The sequence below is a fragment of the Typopeltis vanoorti genome, chromosome 1 (genome assembly GCF_054136105.1).
Source record: "Typopeltis vanoorti isolate ZY-2024b chromosome 1, IOZ_Tvanoo_1.0, whole genome shotgun sequence".
Lineage (NCBI taxonomy): Eukaryota > Metazoa > Arthropoda > Arachnida > Uropygi > Thelyphonidae > Typopeltis > Typopeltis vanoorti.
In genome coordinates, this window is record NC_143549.1 from 115,004,609 (window position 1) to 115,026,747 (window position 22,139).

Genomic DNA, 22,139 nt, shown 5'->3' on the forward strand with positions numbered 1-22,139 from the left:
CAAGATGTATCATATGTAACCAAACGCATGTAATGTGCGTATCACATGAAAAGCAATGTATGTAATGTATGTATTATATTTAAACCAATGAACGTAATGTAAATATCAAAGTTAAACAAATGTATGTAATGAATATAATAACTGTAACAAATGTATGCAATGTAAAAAAAAAAACATTCTTTTAAATGTAAATCAGGAGTTTACACTGTATGTTTGTGAGAATAAGGAAATATAATATTCAGATTGCATATGTGTAAATACTGTTGTACAATCACACCTTTTCAAACTTGAAAAAAAAAAGTAAACTACAACATGTAATATCATACAACTTATGTAACTCTGAACAATATAATTCTAAATTATTACTATTATTGTTATATAAAAAAACTGTTATCATCATTACTATTTAAATCTCATTATATGTAGCACAAAGTGCTGAACCTTGTAAAATAATATATTGAATAGATGATCATTGCGCATATGTAAATATTTGAAAGAATAATAAAAAAAATATTATGAAGTGAGGGCACTGCGTAAGTATACGAGTGTATGCAAGTTGTTATTAAAACCATGTGGAAAGCAAAGGGTTGTACGGAAGCACCGAATGGTGATGTCCACAATACCGTGAGAACATGAAGAACAAAGAACGGACACCAAGCAAAAGCAAAGACACATACACACACACCAATGTGCTGTGTGTCGTGCTGAGATTCATTCAAACTTATGGATAGAGACTTGCTTATTGCACCTGTGGAACAAATTAACAAAATATTCGAGGTGTACGAACATTACATAGAGTACAGTAACGAGATTCTTCAAGATATGTTAGGAACTGTGCGATAGATAAAGACAAAATTAACGGTAGCGATGGAAGCGCAACAAAACCTCAAGCGCGAAAATTAAGAATTGTGAAATTGTGAAATAGAAGACATCACCTCTATTAATAACACAGGCCCATAAAAAAACAAAGAGAGGCTGCCACTAATCATCGGTAGTTTTACCAGCAGACGTCTGAGAATCTCATTCTTGCAGCAAAAGAAAGCAAGAAAAAAAGGCCGACAACGTCGTTCATGATCGACAAGAAACTCCCAACACCAATCTTCATTTCTGAACACCGGACTCCATACTTCAAAAAATCTTTTAAACCAGGTAAGGAAAAAAAAAACAGATAAAAACAACAAGCTCTTGTTGATTAAGGATTCGCAGATATGTATGAGATATAATGAAAACACTCGAGTTTATATAATTGCAAGAAAATCAAACCTACACAGCCTACCAATATAAAATACTAACGCTCCACAGACTTAAGAACAGGATTTAAAATTACCTCGAAAACTAAATCAGAGTTATCAAATTTAGACGAACATATCCAGTCAGAAAATATAATCTTCAAAGTCCTTGACTCTGAAGAAATGGAAAGACAACATTTCAACCAATACCGACTTCACATTATCATAAACACAAACATAAGAAGTATAAAGAAACACTGGCTTACTTTGATAACACTGCTCAACTAAACTAGACAAACATAAATGTACTAATACTGACTTAAGTTGCCATATATGACACAGAAACTTATGCATACAACATTTAATAATTTCCAACCTACAACACATGTAGATCAAACAAAAGAGGAGGTCGCATCGTGACATTTATCAAAGAAAATACAGTGCGAGCGAAAAACAAACTCGATTTGAACATGCAGAAACACTAATTTTGAAAATCACAAATAGCTACAAACATAGCATAAAATACACAATAAACATAATATGCAGACCCAAGATAATAATCCATTCAACTTTCTGCATGAATTATAATCATGGCTAAGCAGCACTGAACCCCGTACAACACATCGGCTTATCCTAATAGGCGATTTTTTAATACTCTTGACCACGCTTCTTCAACCACTGACACACACAGCTTGATAAACTAAGTCAGGACAACATAAACCCTACCATAAACTCCCCAACAAGAGAAGAAATACTCAATATTTCACTAACACAATCATGCATTGACAATATGAACATACGGCTGTCATCAATACATATACCTCATCAGTAATTAACAACACAACCATTTATCACTACTTTCTCAGCTTCGTTTAATTATGCCACTGTCTCTTCCTCCACGCAACACTGCAAAACTCTACAAACCTCCATCATATTAAAGATCATCGTCAAAAGTCTTATAAAAAATACAGACTGCAGTTGCCTACTCAAAATAAATTAACCTGAAACTTTATGCTAGCACTTCCAACTAATGTTCAGAGGAATATACAAAAATGCACAAAGAAGCTTACACAAACAAGGCGACAAACAGACAATAATCCACGGATAAATGGCGACATTGTAAACACTATTACTGTAAACGAACATCTACGGAAAAATAAAAAAATAACACAGTAATCCCTCATTTACAAACATTATACAAAAACACAAGAAATAAACTAAAAATAAACATTCGTACAGCAAAAAGACACTACTACTAACAAAAATGTACGGAGTATAATGACAATATGAAGCAAACGTGGGCTATAAATAAAGAATTACTAACTAAAAAAGAAAACTTCAGCACAATATTTTATTGCAAAATCCAAGAGTAACTAGGATTATATCAGGATATAATCCAAGAGTAACTAGCTGACTCATTCAACTACGCCTTCAGAAACAATATCATTCAACTCAAAAATATAACCTACCATCGATCAACAAAAAATTACGAACGCAAAGTCAACAGCATACTATGTATGTTCCACCTGTAACAAAGGCAGGAACAGAAGGAATCACTCTTACAGCTAAAACCAAAGGCTTAGAGAAAAGTCCAGAAATAGACAAAATACGACTTATCAACCTTTTACCGCACTTTGAACAAATAAATCTAATAATTTTGAGACTCGTGAACATGTTATTCGACACTGACATTATTCCATAACAAATAAAAACTGCGATAATGATGCTAATTTACAAACAAGGTACAAAGAAATGATACACAGAACTACAGACAATAGCTAACTTATCGAAGTAAGTAACATGATATGTTCATCATTCTTACAGAAGTTTAAGCCCAGTGGCCTATTTCGGTTTTATTCCATGTTTTCCTTTGGTGTCGTCCTATACTTCTGTGTCCCCCAACTGGGGGTGGTATCGGAATACTTTTTTTTCGGTAGTCTTCAACTGTCCATGCTTTCAAAATGTTCATTGATGTTCATAATTTTCATCAAAATAACATTGATAACCGCGCTATTAGTCTGATTTTCCGGGATCGAATATCAAAAACATAATGAATGCAAGTAAGAAAACAGAAAAGTTAAAGGCATTGTAGAGTTTTCACAGGGACAAAATTTAAACAGCGATAAATTCAGTGCTTGCGTGAGAGAGAAAGTGAAAGAGAGAGAGAGATTCATACGTTGTGAAATTCTGATATTCTGGGAAGTGGCTTGAAAAGGTTCCGTTTCTGATCTGTAGGTCTCAGAAAAATTGAAATGCAATGAAAATATGCTCAAAAATCGAACCAAATTAATAAAATCCTTCAACAACTGCTGCGTCAACATCCTGGTTCTCAGCAAAAAAGTAGTGCACTACACCCTAACACGCATACATCAAATCCGGATCGGATCTGTTACCCCAACTGAACCTCAACAACTACATTCCACTTTAATTATCCTAACTACATTCTGAATGGTGCTTTCCGAAATGATGAACGAAACATGCGCACTTCTTAGATCCCACGTTCCATCCCATAGATTACAAACCTTTCGACTTCTCTTTATGATCTGCTGTACTTCAATATTGACTTGTTTCAGGTTTTTTTTTTTTTTTGCTGCTTTTCGCTCTTTTCATTCCGTCTACAATGCTGACCTCTTTGATTGGTTTTTTATGATAGTCAGTTGCTAAAGGATGATTTTCTACCTTTTAATTCCTCAAACATTTAGATCATATTCCATGGAAACGTTCTGCTTACATAATTCAAACAGGCTTCCCTTCTCTTACTTCACAGAATGATTTAACCTCAAAATGTTTGATTTAATTCCACCCATACGTTACATATAATGTCAATATGTCGAAATTAATCATTCTAAAGTTTTAATAATTTCAAATGATCCAGTTAAAATAAAGATTGGAAGATAGCAAGTCAAGATTCTGAAAGGAATGCAAACGTTAAAATTCAATAAAATCTCCCCATCCTTAGTATATATATATATATATATATATATATATATATATATATATATATATATATATATATATATATATATATATATATATATATATATATATATATATATATATATATATATATATAGAGAGAGAGAGAGAGAGAGAGAGAGAGAGAGAGAGAGAGAAGTTATGAATGGAATCTCATAAGAACTTAAGGCTATTTCGATGTGCTAAAACTAGCTTTTGTAAAACAAGAACAGTAAATTTGGCTTTGCGTTTGGTTCGTTTTTCGATTTTCGGCTGTGTATTCTCGAGACCGGGCCATACAGTTCATTTATAATAATAATAATAATTTTTTTTTCCTAATATTTTTTGTAATAATAAAATGTAATAACATTTTTTTTATCGTCATACAGAGTATTTACATATACTGTGTATACAATAAAGTACACGATTACATTTTCTGTTCAGTACAAAATGTAGGGTACTGTGATTTTTTTAAATACAAATGTACATAATTTTTTTTTCAATATCATAGCTTATTATTATTCATCCTATTTACATGTACACATTTTTTTTATTATCAGTATCTTCATTGTTGTTATACACCTTACTGACTGATAATAATAATAAGATAATAAATAATAATAATGATAATAATAATATGATAATAAATAATAATAATTTTTTTTTCTCGTTTATAACTTCACGTATTATTAAAATAATTTTTTTAAAAATAATAATAGTTTATTCTCTCTCAAATAATTACATGAATATACTAATATTTAGGTTGCAACTTTATAATATACTAATATTATAAAGTTGCACTGTATATATACTAATATATACAGTGCAACTTTTTCTTGCAAATGATTCAGTAAGAATTACAATTACTCTTAATATCATTATTATTTGCAGAATTTCTCATTGACACAAGAGTAAAAAGTGTGTATTATTACATTAATAATAATCATAGTAATACTTTACACTTAATAGCTCACAAGTTAAACACTATTACTTATGTTGCAGTTTATATAATAATAATTGTTTTTAAATTTAAGTATGTAAATTAAATATATAATTTTCAACTTAAACATATAACTGAAGTATTACTATCACATTTGCTGTTTACTACTAGAATTCATTACAGAATGTTAAGTGAATAATGTTAGATAAATGCTACTACTGGGATGTAACTCAACTGCACCCTCGAAGAGCTTTGTAATTAGCTTATCTGAGGGTGATACTGGTTATATATATATATATATATATATATATTTGTTATTGATTTGGTTGCTGTGTTGGAAGCAGGCAGATCTTTGGGAGGTAGTCAAATGAATGATCTGAAAGGTCTGATCAAAGTGAAATTGTCGATATATCCTGTGTTATTGCATCTGTCTTGATGGTTCACATTCTTTTTTATTGTGAGCTTCTTTTTGAACTATTTAGGAGGCTTTTTTCTTCACAGTGGCAGCCATTCTATGTCTTCTGTGCTTTTAATTTGTATCGGCTTTGAAGTTTGTGACTTCCTTATGAATATCTTGGCATCTCTGGTCCACGAAAATTGGTAATTTTTTTCCATTTTTGTTTTTCTTGTTTGGTACAACAGATTCTGGTTGAATGGTGTTAAATATTTTTTCTGCCTGCTGGCTTTCATGAGATTGTCTCTTGTGGACTTGCTCTTAAGACGAATTATGACTGGTGCAGGTCGTGGCGAGCCTTAGTTTTTACTCTTGCTAGGAATCCGATTTACGGTCTGAATGTCGTTAAGCTGGGTATCAATTACATGGCCTAATTTTAAAACCACGTCCCTGAGGTTTTCAGTAGGTGCAGTTTCAGGAAGACCGTTTGTGACAAGATCTTTTTTATGTTGTTGCTGATTTAAACGTTCGTATTGTAGTTTTAGAGAGTGAAGTTCTTGTCGGAGTTCGGATGTCTCTTTCATCAAATTGTGTTGCCTGTCATTTAGTGTGTTATTGCTCATTTTAATGTCTTTTACCGTTTGCAACACTTCTATAACTGCTAAATTATTATGTTTTACCAAATCTTCATATTCGCCAGATATTTTTGTTATTTGTTCGTTCTGTTTCTTAAAGAGTTCTTGCACAAGGTCTACTAAGCTGATTTTATGGTCTCTAGACCGTTTCCTATTAGTATATTTAAAGAGTTGAAATTATAGGACTCACCTGCATTTTTTGTCTGTTCGGTTCGTCGTCTGATTTTGCCTCAGGTAAAATCGGCTGCGTCGTAGGTGGCTGCTTTAGGTGTGTTTCTTTGTTCTTTTTACAGAGTACGCACTTCCTTCTTCGCGTGTTACATCGGATTCATATTTATGTTGTCCGGTTGTTTCTGAAAAGCCGGCACATTTTATGTGTAGAATCCTACTGCATATCGTACAAGTTATATTATTTCCGTTGGATGATAAATCCTCCAGGCATTTCATACACTTCACGACTCACCTTTCTTCCCTTAGGCAGTATGGCGTGATTATAAAGATGGCGACGTCCTTTGTTCTTTGCTCGTTGTTGACAACGGTCCTCTCTGTTCCCTTTTCAACACTTCAAAATTTGGTTTCTTCTTAGCCGATCTCGTTAAATTTTATATCACTGTCTTCGGCGTGATAAGTAGGGTTACCTGGGCGCACTTTCAACTTAAAACAGGAGCTGGAACCACTTTAAAACTATAAAAAACTGGAGCAGCGATATCACCGCGCGCCCGTTCGTATGCCTACACAGCGCCCTCTCTCAATAATAATAATAATAATAATAATAATAATAATAATAATAATAATAATAATAATAATTATTATTATTATTATTAATTGATGTTATTCTCAAAATCCTTTTTAACGTGACCACAAGTTTGATATTTCAAAGGATTTTGATAACTGTTTTCATCAGTGGCATAAGCAATGAGCAAAGGGTGAACTTAGAAGGATAATTTTAAAGGATAATTTTAGAAGGATAATGTTTTAAGGAAAACTGAACTTCAAGAGTCCGTTACGTATTTTGGCAAACGCAAATCTGGATGATTTATAAACGAATTTCGTTGTAGTAAAAATGGGTATCTTACGATGAACAATATTTTGGCCTAATTTTTCTGTATTAGAAAACATATTACAATTACTGAAATTATGTTTTTTATTGTGAAATATTTAGATCGTTCTTTATAACTTTAGATAAAGGTTTCGATTAAATATCATCTGAATGATTATATAATATGACATTTTGATGATTATATAATATGACATTTTGATGATTATATAATATATCACTGTACAGTTTCAACATGTACAGTCTCAACAAGATGTCCGTTAGTTTACATTTCTTATTTACTTTGCCTTGTGAGCTTTTTAGAAACGAAATTAAAATAAAACTTTGTTATCCAATAAGAATGATGTAATCAGAGCGTATCTTGGTTACTACAACTTGCGCTATATTCCCAAAATGATTTGCAACATTACTAAGGTTCATGACATATCTATTTTGACTTATAAATTATGATATGTGTAACATAAGCTATTTTGACAGAAAATAAAGTAACTCAATATGCTGAAATATCCAGTAGCTATTATATCCGTTTTGCTTTAGAGAAGTTTTAACTATAAAATCAATCATTAAATATTTGCAGAATAACTTGACAATTGTCACAAAAGTTACACTACTAAATAATTAATAAAGCCAAAGACTTTTTGAAAGATCTATATCTAAACTTTAATAGAGTTCTTAGTGATAATGATGGTCCGAAAATATTTACTCAACACAGTATGGACGCAAATTACGTAAGTTTAGCTTAATAGTCAATTTATCTTTCAGTGCGGTTACTGAATTCTGATCAAAAACGGATGGAAGTTTCTGTCTTCTTCGCTATCCAAGCATGAGGTGCTAATCATAAGGTGAGTCAATATTTTTAGAAATGCATATTTTGAAGCCGTGTTTATTTCACAAAATTAACTGCTCAGTGTTTATGTATCAATACCCATTATGTGAACTCTCCGGATAACTGAATTTTCAGTCTACAAGGATAGAGGCATTGGCATAACCTTTTATGAAAGGCTTTGGAAATAGATGAATTATATTATTCGGTGTGAAACAAGCACTATCCTGTTCATCGCAGGTTTAAAGTTGCCTGAAAAATATACTATTTTTGGTTTCTAAAAATATACTATTTAAAAATATACTATTTTTGGTTTCTGCTCTCAGATAACGACAGTTAACTGAGTGCAGAAACACCTTGTTCAAACCCATCGTAATAAATGCAAAACGTTACACCTTTTCATGGGTAGTTTGCAGGCAGGGTCGAATTCTCCATGCTTGCTGCACAAGCTCATTAATTAATTAATTAAGCTTGAGCGCCAATAATTGAGCTTTGCGTTGTGTATCGAAGGCCGGTGCTTCCTCGTCTAGTCAAAGCTACCTTGACTGGCTCGGTTGTAGAAGCTTGCAGCTCCTAGCAGCAGCAGCAGGAGCACTGTAATGTAAGTTTCAGAGGGTGTTTCAGTTAAAGACGTAAGTATTCATTCTCCGGTTGATGACAATTATCATGCGGTACTCACATGGAAAGTGGATAAGTTTATGAATGTTCCATTTAGAAAAGATTACATGCTGACTAAAAAGCAGATATTATGACCAATAAAGGAGGATACTGAATTCCGCTGAATAATATCGGTTGCTGGATGGGAGGAATATCAACAGTGCATTGAAAGTATTTAAAAATATTTAAATAACGCAATATCAGAATGTGTCCCGAGAGTTCGAAGAATAAATAGAGTGGAAGGGAATTTAATAGAAAATGATTATGTAGAAGGAATACCGTATGAATAACGATGATGTCAATTACAATAATGACAAGCAGCAGGACAAAAGAGTCACAGGTGTTGTCAGGTAAGCTAATTTTGAGTAAGAAAAAACTGGGCAATGCAAGGTAAAAACTATCTGAAAGAATTCTATTGTTATGCTAAAAGTAAAAGAAAGAATGAATGTGAACATTCAATGCTGAATGTTTCCATTCAGCATTGAATTTCCATTCAGTGCCCATTTTGTTATAATCTATCAACCTGGTATACGTAACATTTAGCTCACTGCTACCTCTTCACTGGATAAAGAAATTCAGGTGTATGAGGACGAGGTATTAGAGCTGATGCAGAAACTGGATAAGAATTCAGCAACAGGGACTGATGGGATATCAGCATGTGCTAAAAGAATGTTTAGCTGAACTCTATTCCTTTGAACAGGCAGTTTTCAATATGAGTCTCAGAACAAGGAAGACACCGCGGGAATGGAAAGAATGTATGGTAATTCCATTGCACAAGGCTGATGCAAAGGCCCATGTATCCAACTATCAACCAGTTATTTTAGTATCTCAGGAGTGGTGGTAAAGTTTTGAAAAATATGGTTAAGGCTCGCATTCAGAACTAGGTCGACAGATAATCTCTACTTTGCAATGAGCAACATGGATTTACTAAGGGCAGGTCATGTTCTAGCAACTTGTTCACGTTCTATAATAATGTTACCATTGAACTAGACAAGGGAAATTGATACATAATGGTACTCTTGGATTATCCTAAGGCTTTTTACAGAATACAGCATGATAGACTGTTGCATCAATTGGAGAATATGGGTGTGGGTTTTAGAATATTAGCATGCATAAGAGGATGGCTGACTGATATATATCAAAAAGTGGTATCCGGGGGATGTAAGTCTGCAAGATTTAAGGTAACCAGTGACGTACCACAAGGATCAGTTCCTTGGTTCACTGCTATTTAATCTCTACATTAATGACAATGGGAAGGATTTCACAGGCGAGATACAGTTAATTGCTGAAGATGCAATGATAGATAGGGTAATCAGGAATGCTGCTGATATGCATTACTTGAAGAATGTTTTGAATTGACCGTAACTGAGGGCATGGGAAAATGTATGTAAGTTCAATGTCAGTGAAAGTAAAGTCATGCACTTTGGCGTGAATAGACATCGAATGTTGTATTATATTGGTGGGATAATGCTAGAGGAAACTCATTAGGCCACGGATCTTAAAGTGTTAGTAGATAGGAATTTGAAGTTCACTGGCCATGTAGCAAAGATTGCGAATTCAGCTCAAAATATAATTCCAATTCTGAAACTAACTTTGACATATGAAGATAAGGATGGCATTTTGCTTCTCTACAAGATCTTGATAAGACATCACTTTGATTATTGTGCGCAGGTGTGGTCTCTTAGCTTACGTTTTGATTCTGGTACATTGTAGGGAGATTGCAAAGGAGAGTGTTAAAAAAGATATCAGGATTGTGGAATACTGATTATGAAGACAAATAGAGAATTGTAAACACTAGCAAACAGACGAAAAGGGAAGATATGATTGAGACATACAAACTTCTGAAAGAGTCAATCAGCATTTAGGTTGATGGATTTTTTCATTTTATGGAGAATGGGGAAAGGATAAGAATGTATCCTTGGAAGCTGAGAACTAAGGATGGGGGGGGGGAATGAGAGCTAGATTTTTCTCTTGTAGGGTTGTTCATGATTGGAAAGGATTACCATTGGATGTTGTGCTGTGTATGCAAGCCATATGAATGAATTCAAGAAAAAGTATGACCGCTGGTGAGTGTGTTATGTAACTTCCCTTGATGAATCTTTGATTCCATAGAGGTCTTTCTTAATAATAATAATAATAATAATAATAATAATAATAATAATAATAATAATAATAATAATAATAATAGTAATAATCTATTTTAAAATCTTTTTCGACGCCATACAACAGGTGTTTCAAGGCAGTTGTAATAAATATCTTCGACAAGTTTCCTAAGACATTTTCTCATCTTTTCGACATTCACGGAACGGACACCCTTGAGATGTCACCTAAATTTAGAAAATAACCAGAAATTCGATTTGACTTTAGGGAGAATCGTACCCAACTTCAAATCCGACCTGCTTGATAGCATTAGAATGAGCGCGATAATATCGAAACACGTTTTCATATTGCTTGTTATATCATATTGTGGATTTATGAGTAAAGCATTATAGATTTATGTAAGCAATATGAAGAATATTAGGATAACACTCTTACGCAGGAATAAAAAGCACCAACATAAGATATACTGAGTGCAGTAAAACTCGATACAGTCATGTTTCTCCTACAGTCCTATAAGAACACACAATTGATTTCTCAATATTCACTAACCTAATAGTGCAATGAGATTACAATGAGATATCAGAATAGAAAGCACTCTCGGTATCAAAGCCATATTTCTAACTATCCAGCGTCCGAGTTAAGCAAACAAATTATAACTGTGATGCACGATGTAACTGTGTTCAAGATGTGATGCGTCACCATCATTAATTTCTTCACATTACTTTAGGATTTATTTTCATACTTTCAGTCGAAATACTACAAGTATCTAACAACTTCGATATTTTGTATGGAAATCGTTTTTACATATCTTGTAATACATGTGTAATCCTATAGTTGACTTGATTATATTCATTCAATGCATACAGAATAAAACTCGATACAGTAATTTTTCAGGGTCCATTTTATTGAAACCTGAAAAATATTTCGAACCTAACATAATCCATAAATACTTTATTGATCATATCGGAAAAAACAGCGTTCCTAACCCTGCTAACATTCCTGATCAGACTACAGTGATAGGAGACACTGTAGGAAGAAATCCAAATCCCGAGACAGAAGAAAAGTTGAGACCATAGAACGGAACCATGAATAAGTGCGCGACAAAGATGCTAGAAAAAATGTGAGTTTATTCATTTTATATGTTCTATTCTTTTTATGTAATCTAGGAGAACTGTTTATAGTGGACTACTAATATACGGTGATAAGAATAAGCAGTGCCTATGAGGAAGATATTTATTATCCTGAACGCACTTGGAGTATATTTGTAATAGCTTAGCATAGCAAGTTAATGTCCTTAAGAGTAGACCGTAGATAGAGGGAATTTTATTTAGTAAGCAGGAAAGTGAAAGAATATTTTATGTTGAATATTTGTCAAGAATTGAAAAGGAAGTTTTAAAATATAGCTTAAACGAATAGGTAGAAGGTTTACCCTCCCTACCGTATATTGGTGTAATTTTTTATTAGTATAAATAAATGTGTTTACTATATGTCAACAGAGTGCCGATTGATCTTTAATTTACAATGCACTGTTTCTAAATAAACACGGGCCTGTAAGCGGGAAGCAATTAGGATATTAGAAACAAGTATTAGAAACGATATTAAATGCATGTGGACCACGATTGTGTGACAATTGATTGAAAGGAGTTTATGTTAGAGAGAGAGAGAGAAGTTAGGCGGACGTATTACCAAGTCATATGCCAAGAAACGAATACTGGTGGTGCAGTCTAAACAAATAAATTTCCAGTATCTTGGGCATACGACAGGAAGTGCGGAAGGTAGATTACACTTCGTACGAGTGAGTGAATCACGTTATATAGATGGAGTTTACAACGGCGTAACAAACAAAAGAATAAAAAGGCGCAGCCGACAACACACAGTAATAATATAATAAGGCGAAAATAGAGCAACTTTTACAAAGTAATAATGTCTTAGATGTAATCAGCAATGGTCAGTAGAATTTATTATTTTTTTCCCTTCATTATATGGTGGTAATGAAAAAACTATGTCGCTATTTCGCGTAATGTGCTTGCAAACACAGTACCTGATTTATTGATTTCGAGAAGTTGCCTATAGAAATTTGATATTCTTAAACAGTCACACAATGAAACTCAATTATACTTACTATTATGAGTAAACTGATCCATTTCTGTATTTTTTAAATGGTAGATTGATGCGACTGTGGAGGATATATTTGAAGGAACTAGAAAAAAATGGATTCCATTAAATCATTTTGATGTTTTCAATAACCCAGAAAAGGGTGCATAACAACAACAAAAACAACAACAACAACAACATAAAAAATATGTTTACTAAATTAGATTTTTCAGGAACAAGTACGCTATCAAACAAACATGATACATTAATTCAACCAGTAGAACTTACATATAGAGAAAAGTGCCTATGTAATTTCAAAAGTCGTTTATTCTGTTTTACTCGTAAAAGAGAGCGGGACATATCTGCTATTATTATCGCACTTAAAAAGCTTATCTCTCATATGAACGAAACCATGTCCAGACAATCGAACAAGGGATAATTCATCGCCAGTTATTGTTCGGAGTTTATTGTGTAGATGACTTATGTGGCTATTCAAGTTCATGTCTGCATCGAAGTAAATTCCAAGGTATCGTATTGTATCAATCTGAGTGATTGTAGTGGTTTTCTGTGTGTGTGTGTGTGTGTCTTTTATGTTGGAGAGTGGATGTTGGATAGTTATATATTTGTTATCAACTGGTCGTTTCAGTGGATTTCTGAATAGTTTGATCTTATCTGAGTTTAGGTGTATGGAGTTTTTTGTGAGCCAGTTTGGGCTATGCTTGCGTTATTATGGATGGATATTATAGTTGTATCGTCTGTGTATTGGAAAATCTTATCTTTCAGAGGTAGCTGATTAACATCGTGCATCTAAATGCTGAATAGTGTTGAAGAAAGAGTATAGCTCCCTGTGGCACTCCACAGGTTACTGGTAACTCTCCACTTCGGTTTTACCCGATTCGTGTGATATGCTTTCTATTCTGAAGGTAGTTTGTAAACCACATGTGCAGAGGCCCAACTATTCCAACAAGGCTTAGCTTTTCTTACGAGATTTGATGTGCGAATGTGTCAAATGCGCTAGTTAAATCAATAAAGACAACCATGGCAATTTTGTTTGTATAAAGCGGTATTAATTACGTCTGTAAAGTCTTCCAAGAGAGATGTTGTTCCCTTATTTTTCTGAAAACGATATTGTGTTTTGGGGATAATATGAAAGATCTCAGCGTATGCTGTGAGTTTCTTCAGTATGATCCGCTCCATAATTTGATTGATAATTGGTAATGTTACTATTGGTCTGTAATTGCTGATTAAATTTCTTTTTCTATGTTTCTATATGGGTGTGATTATGGCGGTCTTTAGCATACTTGATATCTGTCCTGTTTTAAATATTTTATTTATATATTTTAGTAGGATAGGACTTAAACTAGTTACATGTTGCTTTATATCATTAGGTCTGATACCATCAATTGCTGGGCCTTTGTTTTGTTTGATTTGATGTATTGCTGAGAGAAATTCTGCTTCTTTTATGGTTGGGAACCATAATGTCTGTTTTGATTGTGGTCCAAGTGGAGGGTCTCGTTTTGTCATTGGGAGGAATATTTCTTTGCAGTTATTGGATGGAGTCTGCAAAGTATTGGTTAAAGTCATTTGCTAGTTGTTGGATAGGTTTTGCGTCTTTCATGAAGCTGTGTTTTATGGTTTCGGAGGCGGTGGTGTTGGGAACAAAATCTAGCATCTCATTGATCAGATGCCAGGTTTGTTTCATGTTGTTTTGTGCAGAGGTTAATTTGTGTCTGTAGTAGTTTCTTTTTGCATTTCTTATTTGTGTTATAAGGCGATTCCTTGTTATCTTATATTCAATTTTTAAAGCTGTGTTATTTGGATATCGCTTTAATTCTTTCCATAAAGCGTCCTTTCTGTGTATTTCTAGGATTAAGTTTTGTCTTATCCAAGGATTTTGTGTTGTTTTTGATTCTGATTTTCTTTGCAGCTTTCTTATACATTTCCCCTAGTATGAGTTTGATGTTGTTGTATAATATATCTTCTGAATCAGATGCGATGTGTTTCCAGTCGGTTTTTCTTATTTCGTGGTTGAATATTTCTTCGTCTATTATTGTTTTATGCTGGTTTTCATCTGGGGGGAATTGCATTGTCTTAGTGTGCAGGTTTAGAGCCGTGAAGTAGTGATCTGCTACTCTGCACTTTATGACTAATGCAGTGTAACTGTTTTGTCGTGCTCGGATGTTTAAATGATCTAGGCAGGAAGCAGTGATAGTATTTCCGAATTTTTCTTCTCTAGTACATGGTTTTTGAGAGGGGGGTTTGTCATAGGTTTGTGTGTGTGTGTGTGTGTGTGTGTGTGTGTGTGTGTGTGTGTGTGTGGGTGGGTGGGTGTGCGTGTGCGTGGGTGTGGGTGGAGGAGAGAGAGAAACAGGAATTGCTCTAATTTTCATGCTCGCTATAATATTTATATAGCGCCTGTTTCAGCTCTCTGTATGTTCCTAGGTTTCTGTTGTCGAAAGGCAGTTTGTTTATTATGTCAGGTACGTAGAAATTTCGGGTGGTTTTCCCGTAGTGATTGTTGTACTTATATGTTATGTAGTTTGTTGCCTGTGGTCTTGTTATTTGATATGTTGTTTGTATGGCTATTCCAACTTTGATCAGCTTCGAAGTGAAGTCCGAGATAGCGTGTTGTTTTCACCCTGTGTTGATGGTTGTGATTTTAGGTTCTGCACTTATATATTATATAGGAGGATGAATGTCGGATAATGAGATATTTAGTTTCTATGGGCAGGGTTTGGGGGTTTTGAATATCATTAGCTTTGTTTTTCCAGGGTTTATATATACCGTTTTCGGTTAACTAATTAGTGATTTGATTGATGTCGTTTGCATATTTGTGTAAGCGATATTTGCGTTGTTGTGAATGGATACTATAGCCGTTGTCGTCTGCGTACTGGAAGATTTTACCTTTTTAGGGAAAGGTGGCTTATGTTGTGTGCGTATATGTTAAATAGGACAGCTCCTTGCAGTATTCCACAGGTCCCATGTACCTCTTTGCTGAACGCTGATCCTATACGTGTGGTGTGCTTTCTGTTTTTCATGTATGCTTTAAACCACTGGATTATTAGGTCTACGAAATCTTCCAGGCCTGTTGCTGTTCCTTTATTTTTTTGAAAGTCATATTGTGTTTTGGGTATCATTTGACATTTTTCAACGCATGTGGAGAGTTTGTGATTTACGATGCGCTCCATGATTTGGTTGATTACAGACAACGTGGCGATGGGTCTATAATTACTTATAATGTTTCTTTTTCCATGTTTGTGTATGGGTGTAATTAATGAATCCCATTTCGAAGATTTAATTTAACAGTTTTTGTATTACTAGAAGTAGTTTGGTTGAGTGTTTCTTGATGTCTTGGTCTGATTCCGTCTATCCCCGGTCCTTTATTAGGGTTAATTTGTTGAATTGCCAGTGATAGTTCTTCTTTTGTTACTGTGGGGAACCACATCGACTGGGTTATCGTGCACCTAGTGGAGAATGTTCGTTTGTGTGAGGAAAGGTTGTTTCTTATTGTTTTTAGACAGAGTTCACGAAATGCTGATTAAAGTTGTTTGCCAACTGTTTGAGGGATTTGGGGTGGCAGGCAAAGCTGTGCTTTATTGTTTTTGAGGCAGTTGTTCTGTGTGTATTGTCCAGCATTTCATTAATCAGGTACCAGGTTTCCTTTATGTCATTCTGAGCTGTTGTTAATTTGTTGCTGTAATAGGTTCTTTTTGCCATTCTAATCTGTGCTGTTAGAGGATTCCGTTTTCTTTTGTATTCCGTTTTTAAAGCGATATTGTTCTGCTACTTCTTAAGTTGTTTCCATAGGGCATCTTTTCTTTGAATGTCTGTTTATATCTTGTCTGTTATCCACGGATTTTGTTTCGTTTGGGGGCGCATTTTTATTTTTGATAATGGTCTGTTATATATTTTGTTAAATGCAAGTTTAAGATTATTATATACAGCTTCAGCAGAGTCTAAAGATTCCATCTGCATCCAGTTCTGTTTTTCTGATTTCATCGTTTACTATTGTTTCGTTTAGAATGCTATAATACCGTTTTGTAGTCTCAGTGGGTTTTATGGGTTCTGGTTCAGTGCTTAACTGTTATGTTGTGAAATAATGGTCTACCAGTTTGCATGTTATGACACCTGTTGTGTGGCTGTTTGGAGGGGCCCTAATATTTATATGATCAATACAGGATGAGATTGTTGTATTTCCAAATAACTGAAACCCCATAAGGAGGAAATAAGTAAAAATTGGAACAGATAACGGAATGTTTAAGAATGTAAAGGGCTCCCCAAAAAAAGGTTGGAGAGAAGTCAAAGGGGAAGCACAAAATTGTTAATCTAAATGTCCATAATAAAACAAGGAGAACATGCACAGACAAACATAGGCAATATAGAATGCTGAGTGTGGATGGAATGACTAGGAGAAGGAAAAGTCCCTAACGACCGTGCATGGCCTAATAAGAGATACACCCTGTGAAGTTCTCTTAGACCCAGGAGCTCACTGTTATCTTTTGGCCACTGTTTCTAAAAATAAAGAGCCTGATTCCCAACCAAATCATTGAACTAACTCATCTCATCAAACTCCCGGGAGTGGCAAAGACAGAGTTGCGCACTGCTATAAAGGTATGCATGATCATCACTCTGCCTGGGTTTAAACTGAACTTGTCTCACGAATTAATTATTCTCCCTGAGACCACGAGCACAATTGATCACTTAATTTTAAGCATTGATTTTCTAGAGAAGTATCATTTGCAATTTTGCCACAGGCACTGTGTCTCTATGTGGCAGAGCTCAGGCCAAATCCCAGACTCAGGGAGCAACAACTTCAGAAAGGAGAGGAGACAAGTGTAGCGCTAGAGATCACAGCATCAAGGCTGAAGGTAGAAGGTCATGATTGGAGGGAGGAATTAATAAGAGACGCCACACGTCAAGCTAAATTTATAGGGGAGAGAAGGGTGATTGAGGAGTTTCTACACACTGTTCCAGAAGTACAATGGGGTGTTTACTGAAGAGATCACTTCGTTGTCCTGTACTGATTTAGTGAAACATGCCGTCCAAATCACTACTAAAACCCCCATTCACATCATCCAATATCGGACACAAATTGAACAAATGGAACAACTGCAAGCCATGCGACAACAGTACGAAACGGCAAGGATAACTGAGAAGTCAAACACTCAATGGAACAGCCCTTATATTCTAGTACAGAAGCCCAATGGTAGATTCGTTCCGGACTTGAGAGAAGTGAGTAAAGTCACCAAGCCAATTGACTTCCCATTATATGGAATAGAAGAGCTGCTGACAGAGCTGGAAAATGCAAAATATATCTCAAAACTAAATTTGAATTTAGGTTATTTTCAGATCCCGTTAAGAAAAGAAGACAGGAAATATTTTGCATTCACAACAAGATGGGAGAGGTATCAACTGTGTAGGCTCCCACAAGGTGCAAGAAACTCTGCCATGTCCAATCAGTCCTAATGAACACTGTTCTTGCTGGCGTGCTGGGAAAAGGAGTCATTTGCTTTCAAGACGCTCTACTGATCTATTATCGAGACTTAAGCACACGCACACAAGGAAATACTATCAACCGTGTTTGCACGATTGCATCAGGACAAACTCTACTTGAAATACTCTAAATGCCAATTTTTGTAAGAGAAAGTAAATACCTGGGCCACAGAGTAAATGAAAATGGAATAATTCTAACTCAAACCAACATATGTGCCATTCTTGACGCAAAGATTCTAAGAACGGTAAGGCAAGTCCAGCGATACATAGGGATGATAAATTTCTATAGAAAGTTTATTCCAAATTGTTCTATGCTAATAGAGCCTATTGTCAAACTAACAAAGAGGGGGCGTGAAATTTAATTAGACAAATGAGTAGCAAGGCGCCTACGATTTTCTAAATTTAGCCCTTACGAGATCCCCTCTCCTTACGTACCCTAAATTTGGCAGACGTTTTTTCTTTCGGCAGATACCTCACATGATACCATTGCCTCGGTGGTACAGCAGAAGCATGGGAACGATTTCAGGCCAACAGCATTCATTAGCAGAAAGCTCTCATCTTCCGTGCTGAACTATTCAGTCATAGAGAAGGAAGCCTTGGCAATCGTGTTTTCATTCAGGAAGCTAAGATGTTTGTTGTTAGGACAACATATAATCCTGAGGTGGAATCACCAGTCAATATCTTTCCTGTCCTCCAGAGATGAAAGATAAGAACCAAAGAATAAGTAGGTGGATCCTGGAACTCCAAGAGTACGACATTGATACACAGTATATCACAGGAAAGAAAAATGTAGTGGCTGACTACTTATCGAGATCTCTGAAAGCGAACAATGAAGGAGATCAGCCTAGTAATAGTGATGATAATACCACCCCCATACATAAGATCGAGAATTTAGAAGAGAACAAGAATACGCCTCCCCACCTTCAATCACGGGAGAAGCCTCTCATTATCGCAGCTCAGCGTAGAGATCCCCATGTGGAGTAAAAGTCATAACAGAATTGAAAAGGGAGAGCCACTGCCTAGTGAATTTTCATTCCTGAAAACACTACACATGGACGATGATGGGCTTCTACTCTCCAAGCAGGAAGTGATGGGAAGATGGAGAGACAAGACATTGATCCCTGCAGTCATAAACCCTTGGGTGTTTCACAGATTTCATGACTCTGATCTGGCAGGGCATCAGGGATTCGAGCAAACGCGGCAACGCATATCAGATAGATATCTGTGGAGGAATATGAGTGGGGGGATGCTCTCATATGTGTTCTCATGCCACATCTGCCAAAAGAAAGCCGGATTTAAGGGGAGGGGCCTGTGTAACATTTTCCCGTTCCAGTCCGACCTTTCCAGGCGGTGGCTGTGGACATAATTGGGCCCTTATACACTGTGCAGAAAGGAAATAGATATGTACTCGTTGGAATAGTTCACCAGATTCCCTAAGGCGGTAGTCATGAAGGATCAGACTGCGCGAACAGCGGCTATTAAATTCTTAAAGTTAATAATATCTAGGTATGGGACACCCTAGACCATCCTGTCCGATCAGGGAGGGGGTAAACTTCACAGCGGAGACCATTCTACAACTGTGCAAAACACTCAAGATAAAGAAGATATTCGCTACTCCATATCATCCCCAGGGAAACAGGATGTGTGAATGACTAAAGAAAACTCTGAAGCACACACTGGCCAAGCTAGCTGAGAATAAGGTGACGAGTTGCGATACATAATTGCCACAAACGTTATGTGCTTTCAGGACTGCCATTCATTCGGCAATAAGAGAGAGCCCCACAGTTATTCTTTACGGATTTGAACCGCCATTCCCTTGTGATCTAAAATACTCCCACATCGACTCCGGTTTTGCGGGCATAGATGAGTATTTGAATGATTTATTCGAGCGCAACAAGTTACTTCATGATGTCATAGCAGAATCCAGCCGACACAGCTCACAAAAAAACAGAGCATATGTCAACAAGCTCAGAAAGTATAAGGAAATGAGACCTGAAAAGCTGGTTCTCCTTGAGCAAAAATCTATCCAGCAGAAAGGACGGAAGTTTGGGAAAAGTGCAATGGGTTCTTACGAAATCCTGGAATGACTTCCTCCCACAAATGTCAGAATTCGGAAAAACCCCGGAAAGGTCATAATAGTACATTCGGATCGGACAAAGCAACATGATAAAAGAAACGACATGCTTGTGTGTTTGGGTGACGCCTTAGACACATTATTGGAAAAAAGGGCCTCCAGCCATTAGGAGAAGAGGAAGACGAGAACACACGATGTTAATCAGAGAAGAAGGGATAACTACATATCCAAGGAGGATGCAACCATGTATCACACATTTGTGAACCAGGAAGTTCATAAGGAGAATGGAAAATATTAGAGCTCATTGGTTGGGGCCCAAATTTGGAGCTCAAAAGGAGCTCATTGCTTGGGAGCAATGAGCTCCCAAGGGACGACATAGAGCAACACAATGGTGCAGCCGACAAAATCATAATATAATAAAGCAAAAATAGAGCAACTTTTACAAAGTAATAGTGTCTTAGATGAAGTCAGCAATGGTCAGTACAATTTACTATTTTTCCCCCTTTATTATATAGTGGTGACGAAGGAACTATGTTGCAATTTCGCATAATGTGCTTGCAAACACAGCACCTGATTTACTGATTTCGAGAAGTTGCCTATAGAAATTTGATATTCTTAAACAGTCACACAATGAAACTCAATTATACTTACTATTATGAGTAAACTGATCCATTTCTGTATTTTTTAAATGGTAGATTGATGCCGCTGTGGAGGATATATTTGAAGGAACTGGAACTAGAAAACAAAATGAATTCCAATAAATCATTTTGATGTTTTCAATAACCCAGAAACGGGCGCATAACAACAACACCAGAAAAAAGGTGCTTATAAAATTAATACACTGAAATTCTTCGCGGATATATATGAAAAAAAAAAAAAGAAAAGAAATGCAGGTTGGCCATACTTTCCCTCTTTGGAGGTATTAGCTAAAACTAATGCACGGAATTAGACCACATTTTATATTGAGACTTTCGAAGGCATGGGGAGATGAATCCCATGAATTTCGCTGATAGGGGAAATTTTGGCGTTGGCGGAGCCGAAAGCAGTCAAATATTTGCAGTAAACGCAGGTAATAAGTTATGCAAATTTCACTGTGCGTACGTGACAATAGCGCCGCCGATTCCATTTAAAATTGAGATTGGGGACGTTTAGGCAGTTATTCGAATGACTGACGAATTGTGCTCATTATGTGTTCTACCTTGCATCAGCATGCTTTATTTGTTAAGTTGTTTTACCTTAAACAGTGCAATGCCGTAGCAGCCCTTCGAGAAATTTAGAAGGCTTCATAATCTGCGTACAGGTCCTATGTCAGCTGTAGCACTGAGAGCTATGATTAAGAAGTTTGAAGAAACTGGATCACTAGTAGTTAGACCTGGCAGAGGACGGAAAACTGTGCAAGAGACAGTAGCAGACGTTGCTACTGCGGTGGTCGATGACACAGGGACCAGTACTGGTCCAAGCGCTCATGCCATAGCTCGCAAACTTGATATGGCTTATGGAACAGTCTGGAAAATCTTAGGGAAAATGCTTCACTTCTATCCGTATGAGTTCAGTCATGTGCAAGCAGTAACTACCGCAGATTATGATAAGCCCCTGACCTTCGCGCTAACGTTTCTTGCCCGAATGGAGGTCGACAATGACTGGCCTTGAGAATATTGTGGGGTGATGAGGCTCATTTTTATCTGAAT

At 35.7% G+C, this 22,139-nt stretch overlaps 1 long non-coding RNA gene across 1 annotated transcript in view; it reads right to left on the minus strand.

The window, feature by feature from the left end:
• Window positions 1-21,160, minus strand: part of LOC150110331 (uncharacterized) — a 44,250-nt gene extending 23,090 nt beyond the window's left edge. Inside the window, exons 1-2 of the long non-coding RNA XR_016548347.1 lie at window positions 21,103-21,160; window positions 12,913-12,990 (exon numbers count right to left, since the gene is read on the minus strand). This is a non-coding gene — a long non-coding RNA (uncharacterized LOC150110331). The remainder of the gene's footprint in view (window positions 1-12,912; window positions 12,991-21,102) is intronic.
• Between the last annotated feature and the right edge of the window lie 979 nt (window positions 21,161-22,139).